A 12,681-nucleotide genomic window follows, 5' to 3' on the forward strand; every position below is an offset into this window, starting at 1 on the left:
CCCAGAATTCTTTACCTTAGGAAATTATCCTTCAAAGTTGAAGAAGAAATAAAGCCTTTTGAACAAACAAAACTTGGTGAAATTTTTTTGCCACTAAACCTGCTTTGCAAGAAATGTTAAAAGAAGTTCTTTAGAGAGGAAGAAAATTATATAGATCAGAAACTTAGATCTACATAAAGAAAGGAACAGCATTGGAGAAGGGATAAATGAAAGTAAGATAAAACCTTTTATTATACATATTTTCAATTGATCTACCAGATAACAGTTTGCTCAAAAAATGGTACAGCAATGTATTTGATTATGTATGCACATATATACACTTATGTATGTTTATATATAAGTGAAATGAATAACAGCAATGATATAAGGATCAGAAGGAGGAACTGGGATTATTTTGTTATTATAAGGTGCTCACACTGCCCGTGAAGTCATATAGTCTCATTTATTTATTTATTTATTATTTTTTATTTTTTATTTTTTTGAGACAGTCTTGCTCTGTCACCCAGGCTGGAGTGCAGTGGTGCGATCTTGGCTCACTACAAGCTCCGCCTCCCGGGTTCACGCCATTCTCCTGCCTCAGCCTCCCGAGTAACTGGGACTACAGGTGCCCACCACCACCCCTGGCTAATTTTCTGTATTTTTAGTAGAGACAGGGTTTCACCGTGTTAGCCAGGATGGTCTCGATCTCCTGACCTCGTGATCCACCCGCCTCAGCCTCCCAAAGTGCTGGGATTACAGGCGTGAGCCATCGCACCCGGCCATATAGTCTCATTTAAAAGCAGACTTAGATTAGTTGTAAATGTATATTGCACACTGTCGGATGCCAATAAAAAAAGTTTAAAAGGCAGTATAACTTATATGCTAAGAAATGAGAGAAGATCCAATCATATAAAATGCTCAACAAAAAACACAAAAGGCAGAAAAGAGTGAAAGACAAAAGTAGGAACACAGAAAAGGGCAACAAACAGAAAACAGTAACAAATATGGTAGATATTAATCCATATATAAAATAATCACTTAAAACATCAATGGCCTAAATGCACCAATTAAAAAACACAGATTGTCACAGTAGATCAAAAAACAAGACCTATACATTGTCTATTAGAAATCACCTTTTTTTTTCTTGAGACAGGTTCTTGTTCTGTCACCCAGTCTGAAGTGCAGTGGCACTATCACAGCTCACTGCAGCCTCAAACTTTTGGGCTCAAGCAATCCTCCTGCCTTAGCCACCCAAGTAGCTGGGATTACAGGCATGCACCACCACACCCAGTTAATTTTTTTTTTTTAATTTTTTGTAGAGACAGGGTCTTACTATGTTGCCTAGGCTGGTCTCCAACTCCTGGGTTCACGCAATCCCCCCAGCTTGCGAAGTGCTGGGATTACAGATACGAGATACTGCATCTGGCCAAGAAACCCACTTTAAAGACACAAAAAGAAGATTAAAAGCAAAGGGATGAAGCACGTCAAACCCAATTATGTATAAAAAGAACTACACACCACAAACAAGTGGGATTCATCCCAGATATGCAAGGCTGGTTCAACATTAAAAAAAAACTCTTGAAACTTAATAAGAAAACAACAGTCAATTAAAATATGAGCCAAAGACCTTAACAGATACCTCACCAAAGAAGATGTACAGATGGTGAAGGAGCATATAAAAAGATGCCCTGCATCATATGTCATCTAGGAAATTAAAATCAAAACAATGATGAGATACCATTACAAATGATGAGATACATTTGGCCATTAGAATGGCCAAAATCCAAAACACTGACAACACCAAATGCTGGTGAGGATGTGAAGCAACAAGCACTCTCACTTACTGCTAGTAGGAAAGCAAAATGGTACAGCCACTTTGGAAGACTTGGAAGACAGTTTGGCAGTTTTTTACAAAACTAAACATAGCCTTATTATGCTCTGGTTTCTTGTCAGAGCATATAAATCTTTCACCTCTTAAATATATCCTTACCATATCATCCAGCATTTGTGTTCCTTGTTATTTACCCGAAGGAGTTGGAAACTTATGGCCACACAAAAACCTGCACATGAATGTTTATAGCAGCTTTATTCCTAATTGCCAAAACTTGGAAGTGACCAATATGTACTTCAGTAGGTGAGTGGATAAATAAACTGTGTTACCTCCAGACAATGGAATGTTATTCTGCACTAAAAAGTAATGAGCTAGCAGGCTATGAAAAGCCATGGAGGAAACTGAAGTGTATATTACTGAGTGAAAGAAGCCAATCTGAAAAGACTATGCACTGTGTGATTCCAGCTATATGGCATTCTGGAAAGGGCTAAATTAAGAAAACAGTGACAAGTTCAGCGATTGCCAAGGGACAGAAAACAGGAAGGGATGAGTAGGTAGAACATAAAGGATTTTTAAAAGAGTGAAGCTATTCTGTACATTACAGTTGTGGATTCATGTCAGTATACATTTGTCAAAATAAAACATACAGCACCAACAGTGAACCCTAATGTAAATTATGAACTCTGGGTGAGAATGATGTGTTAATGTAGGTTCATCGTTGTAACAGATATACCACGCTTGTTGGGGATGTTGATGTGGGGAAGCCGTGCATGTGTGGGGGGAAGGATATATGAGATATTTCTGTACCCTCCAGCCAACTTTGCCATGAACCTAATATAAATAGTCTCTAAAAAATAAAGTCCAAGAAAAAAAATTTAATCTAAGAAATAAAAACCGTTCAATATTTTAACAAAAACACGTAAGCTGAGAGTATCAGGTGTACATGTTATAGGCCCCTGATACAGGATCACCAAGATTCAATCAAGTTTCACCACTAGCAGGTGGCATCTTCTGTGCACCCAACACTGTGCATCATCTTGCTTCTGCTCTACTACATTGATGTTTTGTTTTGTTTTACAGTGTGTGCCTTCTGAGAAAACTACTAGAATAACAAACATTTTCCAAAGGATGTAAATGACACTACCTGCAGTGCAACAACAGAAAGAGGCCAAAAAGTAAACAGGGTCACACACTTACTACAAGACTACACTGTTGCCTTGGAGACTCCACCACAATGTGTTCCTGAAGTGGGAGGGGGTCCGTGGCATTGTTTAAGCATTCGCTGTACCTCGCAGTAGAAAATATCCTGCACAAAAGCAAAAAAAAAAAAAAAACTTGTCACACACCCATGGGTAGATGGGTGGATGGAGAGCACATCTCCTGTGCTCAAGTTGACTTCAAAGAGAAATGTAGTTGAAAAAGCTGAAATAGCCTTTTAGATAATTTTGGCTGTTCTACTTAAGTACTACACCCGAACTCAACAAGCTGTAGTTTCTTAAACCACATCAGTGAACTTTTCATATTCTGTTATTTTTAAGTCCATTTCATATGCTGTTATATTCAAATCTATTGGTCTATCTTACATTTGAATGGATCCTTTACCTATGCATGATTTTCTAACATCATTCGTCTTCTAGAAAATCTAGGCTCACTGAGTTATGCAGATATTACAAATGTTGACACATTTAGTTATACTTTTCAGATAAATCACTTTGTTAATATCACCACCAATCTCATCAGAAAACTTTAGACGTATCTGGGAAACTGTCAAGTTCATAGTAGCAGATACAAGCTTTCCAAAATTCCAACTTTCTCTTGAAAGCTTAATTTTTTTCATTGCCAATAAATACCATCAATTGATTTTCTTGATGTTTTAGGCTCACTCCATTCACTTTCTTTTCTTTTCTCTTTTTTTTTTTTCTTTTTTTTTGAGACAGAGTCTCCCTCTGTCGCCCAGGCTGGGAGTGCAGTGGTGTGATCTCGGTTCACTGCAACCTCCACCTCCCAGGTTCAAGCGATTCTCCTGCCTCAGCCTCCTGAGTAGCTGGGATTACAGGTGTGTGCCACCATGCCCGGCTAATCTTTGTACTTTTAGTAGGGACAGGGTTTCACCATGTTGGTCAGGCTGGTCTCAAACTCCCGACCTTGTGATCCGCCTGCCTCAGCCTCCCAAAGTGCTGGGATTACAGGCATGAGTCACCGTGCCCGGCCTCCATTCACTTTCGAGAACACTTTCTGACAAATGCCTAATAACCATAGTTTGTCTATCAGTTGTTCTTTAAGTAAATATGGTGTGCCATGAAAAAGGCATCTTTTCCACAACTCAATCACACAAATGTTTTTCTTCCAAATGTGTACTTCACATTTCGTCATGCAGAATATTAAAAATATGTGTACTCAAGGGTCTAGATTTAATAAAATTAATTTTTGTAGCATCATCTGGACATTTTAAAGTGAGACTGTTTTGTTATTATTGTTTTTACTGTAAGTGCACAGTGATGAAAAATACAATGACTACCATTATCACTGTTTTTGCACCAAGGTACAGTTGTCAATGTAGTTTTTTTTTTTTTTTTAAAGACAAAAAGAGTCAGTATCATTGTAAAAATAGTTTTGACCTGTGGACTCTGAGAGAGTCTCAAGGACACTCAAGAGTCTATGGACCACACCTTGAAACTGTTGCCTCACGGTGATAGGAACATAGAGCTGCACTAAAAAAGACTGGGGTTTGAACCCTTAGCTGAGAAGTTCAGCTTTGCATTAGCTACCTGAGCGTAAGAAAGTTAAACTCCTTGAGCCTCAACTTTTTTCCTTCTGTATAGATGGGGTCTCCCTATATTGCCCAAGCTGGTCTTGAACTCCTGTGCTCAAGCAATCCTCCCACCTCGGCCTCCCAAAGTGCTGGGATTATAGGCCTAAGCCACTGTGCCCAGCCTCAACTTTCTTTTTTTTTTTTGAGACAGAGTCTCACTCTGTCACCCAGGCTGGAGTGCAGTGGCGCAATCTTGGCTCACTGCAAGCTCCGCGTCCCGGGTTCACACCATTCTCCTGCCTCAGCCTCTCCGAGTAGCTGCGACTACAGGTGCCCGCCACCACGCCCGGCTAATTTTTTGTATTTTTAGTAGAGACGGGGTTTCACCGTGGTCTCGATCTCCTGACCTCGTGATCCGCCCGCCTCGGCCTCCCAAAGTGCTGGGATTACTAGCGTGAGCCACCGCGCCCAGCAACTTTCTTATGTATAAAATAGAAGTAATAAAAGGACAGGATTAGCATATTAAAAATTATATATGTAAAGTAAGTGCCTGAAAATTAGACCAAACACTACAATATGGACCAGAGACATGTATGTAAGGAAGTTCATGCAAAAGGGAACTATTAGAGAAAACTAAAGTGTTCTTTAATTAACATATTCATGCATTCGTTCAAAATATTTATGGAGAACCACATCCTGGTGTTGTGCTAGAGACTGGGGACATAGAAACAATTGACACGATCCCTGCTTTTAAATAGTTTACAGGGGGCACAAGCATTTAAATAGACTGTAAGGGCTTCGTCTGATCAGTTATAAGAAAGGTATCCACCAAGTGCTAAGGTCAAGCAGGGAAATACTTGCTCATAGTCTATGTCTGGACCTCGGAAGCCAATTTAAAAGGGAGGATGGACTCTTGGGTCAGTCCAAGTAGAGAAGAGAACAGAGAGCCTAGTTTTGGCAAGGTTTACTGAGTCACCAAAGGGCCTGATGGGCTGAGAGGGAGAGAGGGAGCTGCACCATTCTGAACTGCAAACTCTGCCCTTGGATGGAGAAGCGGGTCAAGGCGAGATTGTCACGTGTACTGGGTTTTCAGATCCCCACCATAGTGGTGAGAAGAAGCTGCTTCCCCTACATATGCACTGTGATGTGATAATACTCAGCTGTTCAATGACTGAGGACTTCTGCTTTGACAGCTGCTGCATGTGGTGGGCCTTGATTGTTGACTTTGCTCCATGTGGCCAGAAGGGCCAGGTGAGCATGGAGTGGGTGAGATGTGACTCATTGCAGGTTTTGGTTAGAGTAAAAGGGAAAGAAAAACATTTGCTTCCCAGTTCAGATGTCTTAATTTAAGCCACAGGTAAGTGTTTCCATGGAGTCAGCTATCAGATGAGAGTTCTGAAGGGGTATGCTAGGGCCCAGAACACGAAAGAACACCACCATACAGACGCAGAATATTAGGTTATCATTTTTTTATGACAAAACAGACAGGAAGTACAAGCTGCTGTTCTATCTTCATCTGAGAGAGGAAAGAAGAAAAACAAAGAGAAATAATGAACAAGCTTGGAAATCATGACCACACTTACATGTGGGATAGGCAATTTTACCATCAGTATTAGACATTTCAGATCTGAGGACCAGAAGCCAAGAATAACCACCAGTTTTCACAAAGTGGCCCAAAAACTGCATAGTGCAATGACTTGATTTGCTTCAATTATGCTAAAAACATCTGAGGATGGCTTTATCATACATAATCCTTTGCACTAATGTAGATGTTTCTCACTATGAGTTATGAACAAGGGGAGAATTTGAAAAGGGAGGTAAGTTACACATTCATAACCTTCATTGCGTGGGCTCATTACTAAATGGATGGATGGATGAATGGATGGGTGGATGGATGGGTGGATGGATGGATGGATGGATGGATGAATGGGTGGATGGGTGGATGGATGGATGGATGGATGGATGAGTGGATGGGTAGATGGGTGGATGGATGGATGGGTGGGTGGGTGGATGAATGGATGGTTGGATGGATGGATGGATGGATGGATGGATATATGAGTGAATGGGTGGATGGATGGATGGATGGATGGATGGATGGATGGATGGATGAGTGGATGGGTAGATGGGTAGATGGGTGGGTGGATGGATGGATGGATGGGAAAGTGGATTAGTGGGTGGTTTGGTGTGAAGTATGAACTTTAAAGTACATAAATTTTAGAATGAAATTAAAAGCTTCCAAGGTAGTGTGGCTCAGGAGAGCTTTCTGGGGGCCATTTGGTGAGAGAATAGAAAGCAGACTTGAGAGTCATAATCTCGGCCTAGAACAGGAGATTAGAAATCCTGTGAAAATTTCTAACACTCCGTGTCAGCGAAGCCACTTACTTTTTGTTCCACTGATACTACATAAGGAGAATTCGAGACAGTGTCTTTGAGGGATGAGAGATCCATAGACTCTGCTTCAGGATCTCTGAGGCTAGAGAGTCATGTGGTATCTATAATCCTTTCGCCATAATAATTCAATAACGTGGGGATATTCTTCACCTCCATTGATCTTAATTTGGGGCCCACAGCCATGGATAGAAATCACAGGTTCTGAGACTGAGAAAGAAAAAAATAATTACACCTTAATTTCATTAGCTTGTAATTAAAATGTGGCATTTCTCTCCATTGTGAAAATAGACATCTACATCCTTACCACCCTGAATCCACCCAATCTTGTTTGATTTCAAAAGCTAAAAAGGGTCAGTCCCAGTTAGTATTTGGATGAGAGCTAGCCTGGGAATATTGGGTGCTGTAGGCTTTAAAAATAGATAGATAGATAGAGATAGATAGATAGACAGACAGACAGATAGATAGATAGATAGATAGATAATAGATACATAGATACATAAATAGAAATTTTAAAAAGAAAATAGGCAACAAGTCATAGTCATGGTATAAGTACCTATGACTTTGTCATCAATAGAAACATCAAATATTTTCATATCAGATCACATTAAGGTCCTATATCTCAAAATACCGTTTATACTCATTGCTACTTTGAAATTACTATAGTTCTTAGGCCCACAGCTAGATCTTGTCATTTAATAGCTTAAAAAAAGAAACATGTGTATTACTATATCACAAATTTATTTTTTCCTAACAGTATCTCAATAAGAATTGATTTCCTTTGTAATCCTATGTATATTTTATTTTGCACATTTAAAACATTATTCTGAGGAGGAATCCATGAGCTTCATTAGACTAACAAGTCCATGGCTCAAAAATGTTAGAATGGGATCTGCCGCTTTCAATTGTCCCCGCTGTCCCTGCATAGACATTGCCCTGAATTCTCATGAAGGGGTAGGCAGTTTTTTCATGACATTTCCAGGAAGCAGCCCAAACCACCAAGTCAGAGGACTGTCAGCAAGCTGTTTTATCCATTAGGAACCATAGAAACAGGGCCCAGGGCCAATGAGCTTGAACAATGCTGTCTACAAACATGCTTGAGACAGACCTAGGGGGAAAAATTATTTGCTCCTACCTAAAAATAAAGCTACAGATGTGAAATCAATAAATGTCTAATTAAACATGCTACCAAATAATATGTCAAACTCATCTGTCATTAAATTTAATATTCATAAATATTTTTGCATTAAAAAAAGACATGTCAGATTTTCTCACTTTGCAAGAAGCCTCAAGTAAACATGTTTATGAAGAAAGGCTATAAAAGATTAAAAGTTACTCATAGCCAAATATTTTCAGAGGCAGAATTATAAAAATATGCCCAATATTTTATGGGAAGAAGAATCTATTTATGTGATGTGGAATGTCTGCATCTTAATATGTTTGACGGGGTGTAGGGTGGGCTTCAAAACAAGATGGGAAGGGGGTTAAGTCTTCGTAGGTTGCAAAACCATGACCACTATAAGTTGTGACTTGTCCTCTTGGCTCCCATGAGGAGCACAGTCTCAGAGTTTAGGACTTGGGAAGATTTCCAGCACTGACATCCCTTTCCCCTTCCTACCACGGGCTTCCCAATCCTCCCGCTGCTCTCTCTAAGCCCTCACTTTCAGCCTCACTGCCCTCTCCTGGGCATTTCACTCTTTGAGAAAAGTAAAGAAGACCCCGTTTAGTGAAAAAAGCCAGGCATGGTAGCTCGTTCCTGTAATCCCAGCACTTCGGGAGGCCGAGGTGGGAAGATCGCTTGAGCCCAGGAGTTCAAGACCAGTCTGGGGAACACAGCGAGATCCCATCTCTACATATCAAAAACTAAAAATTAAAAGAAAAGAAGAAAAAAAATTTGAAAAATATTTGAAATTTGATACATTTATTTAAAGGCATCAAAGATAGGGAAAATCAAAACATTAATGTTCTTCCTCACGCTTACACTAAAATGTAAGATTTGTGCAAACAAAATTGTCCCAAAGCCTAGACTTAGAAAGAACTTCTTCCTGGGAAGAAATTAGCATTCCTGATAAAACTCGTAAGTCATTTTCTAAGGAGGTTTATTTGTTTATTTGTTTGTTTGTTTGTTTGAGACCAAGTCTCACTCTTTTGCCTAGGCTGGAGTACAGTGGTGTGATCTCGGCTCACTGCAACCTCCGCCTCCCGGATTCAAGTGATTCTCCTGCCTCAGCGTCCCAAGTAGCTGGGATTACAGGCACCTGCCACCACGCTTAGCTATTTTTTCGTGTGTGTGTGTGTGTGTGTGTGTGTGTGTGTGTGTGTGTGTGGTTTTAGTAGAGACAGGGTTTCACCATGTTGGCCAGGCTGGTCTCAAACTCCTGACAGGTGATCCACCCGCCTCGGCCTCCCAAAGTGCTGGGATTACGGGTGTGAGCCACTGCGCCCAGCCCTGAGGAGGTTTAATAGGACTAAGATTTGTTATGGGAATCTAGTTCCCTGCCCCCTGTGTTACTGTTAGATGCTTTTGACCAACTTGTAAAATTTCTGTATTTAATCTAACAAGGATTATATAAATATCCTCTTTTTCTATAAAATACTCCTACTGAGCATAAATCTTTCAATTTGCCTCCCAAAGGCCTTTCCCTATTTAGGCAACGTTGTCATAAATTTTATCTGTTTATGATTAAATTGTCTGAGAAGTTTAGCATGTCTATTGTTCTTGTTTTCAAATAAGGGGTTAGGCAATATGTTCTTTTGGAAATGTAACTGTAAGCATGGTGGCTTCTGTACAGTTGAATTGCTTTATAAGCATATATTACATTTCTAGAAGAATTCCTTTAAAGAGTGTAGGCAAAGGAATTTGGTTTAATCACATTTCTCACATAGTTTGTTAAGGTACAATACTATTACAATATAATATTTTAGAAGCTCATATTATGACCCTCATGCAAAAATAAAATGTATGTATGTCAAAGATTGTATTCAATTAATCAAGAAAGAAACCAGTAAGATGTAAGAACCAGTTTAAGAGAAAATTTGAACAACAGTCATGTATAGAGAGGCAATTAGGAATGCTGAAATGCATATGCTAATGGTTGTAAAACTTATTAATATTACGTAAGAAAATGAAATGTAGCATTTGGGGTTATCTTTCTACACGGCAGAAATCAATTATATCTCTACCGGACAAAGCATTTGCATTTCTGTTGACAAGAATTGTTTGCCATGACTACCAGTTTCCTGCAAGTTCAATTCTGCCCTAGTCATTAGGAGACAATCAAAGGTACACATCCCTATAAAATCAGATAACATTCTCTGGACAGTGCACAGAACTCCACTGAAAGGTTACCGTGCATTCTGTTTAGCCAATTTTTAAGTCTTGGACAAATTTTCTTGATAATACATCATTTTATCAACAATTTTACCTTATCAAAAACCAATGCACAGAACAAATTAATGGTAAGGACTACACAAATTATAGGTGAACAAGTGCTAGCTCCTCCGTTTTCCTCTTTCTGACTTTATAACAATAAAATGATACTTTCTAAAATTATTTATAATTATAGTAGTTTCAATCTAAATCCCTTTTTTGTTTTGAAGAAGGAGAAATGTGAAAAAGGAGATTCTAGCACTCACTTGGAAAAGTAAGCATCTGAAAATAGTCAAGAAAATTTGAAAAAAAAATTGACTGATATGGCTAGGCACGGTGGCTCACATCTGTAATCCCAGTACTCTAGGAGGCCAAGGCAGGTGGATCACTTGAGGCCAGGATTTCGAGAGCAGCTTGGCCAACATGGTGAAACCCTGTCTCTACTAAAAATATAAAAATTAGCCAGGCATGGTGGTTTGTGCCTGTAATCCCAGCTACTCGAGGTAGGCTGAGGCACAAGAATCACTTGAACCTGGGAAGTGGAGGTTGCAGTGAACTGAGATCATGCCACTGCACTCCAGCCTGGGCAACAGAGTGAGACTCAGAAAAAAAAAAAAAAGAAAAAAATTGAAAAAAAAGTCTCAAAGAAGAAAGAAAAAAATTGACAGATGGGGTGGTGGATATTAGTAGCTATGTAGGAAAAAGGTGAAGAGGCTTGCCTTCCCTCACATTAAATATTAAAAGTCATTTGAAATTTATAATTATAAAAATAGTAACAACACAGGAATGGATATATTAATAGAATATTAAATAATATAAGGCCCCAAACCAGACCCAAATGTAAGAATCTACCACATGCTGGAGGTGACACTGAAAATCAGTAGAGAAATGATGGATTGTCAACAGATGACATTGGGACAGCTAGATCCTTCATCATTTCAAAAAAATTAAAAGACCAGGGTATTAAACCATCAACTGGAGTAAGCTGGACGGAGATGAGAGAAGAAATTCAGACATTTTAGACAGAGGGCACTCAGAGCAAAAGAATTACAGTAAAGAAAGAGTTGCTGTGTGTATGAATGAAACAATGGATTCAGACAAAGAATCCAATCAATGCCCAGCAGAGAAATGTTGAGAAATGAGGGGGACAGAGCGGTCAGGAGCCAGCCCTGTCAGCTGAGGATGCCATTCGAAAGAGGCTTGAATTTGATCCTAAAAAAGATGGGAAGCCTCTGCAGTTTTTAAGTAGGAAACTCTCATGATCAGGTGTTCCTTTTAGGTTGATTACTCTGCTGCCTGTTTGGCAAATGGGTTCCAAAAGGTTAAGATAGTGATATGGTTTGGCTGTGCCCCCACCCAAATCTCATCTTGAATTGTAGTTCCCGTAATTCCCCACGTGCTGTGGGAGGGACCAGGTGGAGATAATTGAATCATGGGGGCAGTTTCCCCAATCTTGTTCTCATAATAGTCAGTGAGTTCTCACAAGATCTGATGGTTATATAAGGGGCTTCCCCCTTCACTAGGTACTCATTTCTCTCTCCTGCTGCCGCGTGAAAAAGGACGTGTTTGCTTCCCTTTCTGCTATGATTGTAAGTTTTCTGAGGCCTCCCCAGCCCTCTGGAACTGTGAGTCAATTCAACTTCTTTCCTTTATAAATTGCCCAGTCTCGGGCAGTTCTTTATAGCAGCATAAGAACAGACTAACGTAGATGGGATGCAGAGACCATTTAGGATAGTTACATAAGAAGGAGGTTCCAGAAATATCTAGGAATAGGAGCCAGATTGTAAAAGTTTCAGGGAGGAATTGATGAAAAGAAAAGAGAGTTGTCAGCACTATCCTCACGATTTAGGATTTGGGTGGTGAGAGGAAGGAGAAAGGTAGGGTGGTAACTAAGGGAGCAGCAGGTTCTAACAAAGCTTATACCTAGCCCTGGCATGCTGGCAGCAAAGCAGGAGCCAGTGGAGACAGGGGAGAGGAGAAGACGAGAGGGAGGCCTGGGGAGAGTGGGGAGGAGTGGGGCAGGGAAGGGTTGGGGCACAGCCAAGACCCATCTATTTAACTTTACGAAAAGGAGAAAGGGGCTAACTTGGGGAATGGGCTAGTGTCATGCACTAAGCAGGCCTCATACTCAGCACTCATGTTCTTGTCTTTACCAGTTTTTGGAAACTGATTCTAAAAGGATAATATGCCTAATAAAAAGGACAAATCAACTTATTGCGCTAGAAAGCTCATAATCCATTTAACTTATTTCCTTTACCCGTTTTATGCCGGTGTTGTTCTCAGTCCTGGGGATGAGGCAGTAAACTAAACAGTCAAAGCCCCTGCCCTCGTGGAGCTTACATTCCCATGGGAGAGAAGACA

The sequence above is a fragment of the Symphalangus syndactylus genome, chromosome 1, assembly GCF_028878055.3.
Source record: "Symphalangus syndactylus isolate Jambi chromosome 1, NHGRI_mSymSyn1-v2.1_pri, whole genome shotgun sequence".
NCBI lineage: Eukaryota > Metazoa > Chordata > Mammalia > Primates > Hylobatidae > Symphalangus > Symphalangus syndactylus.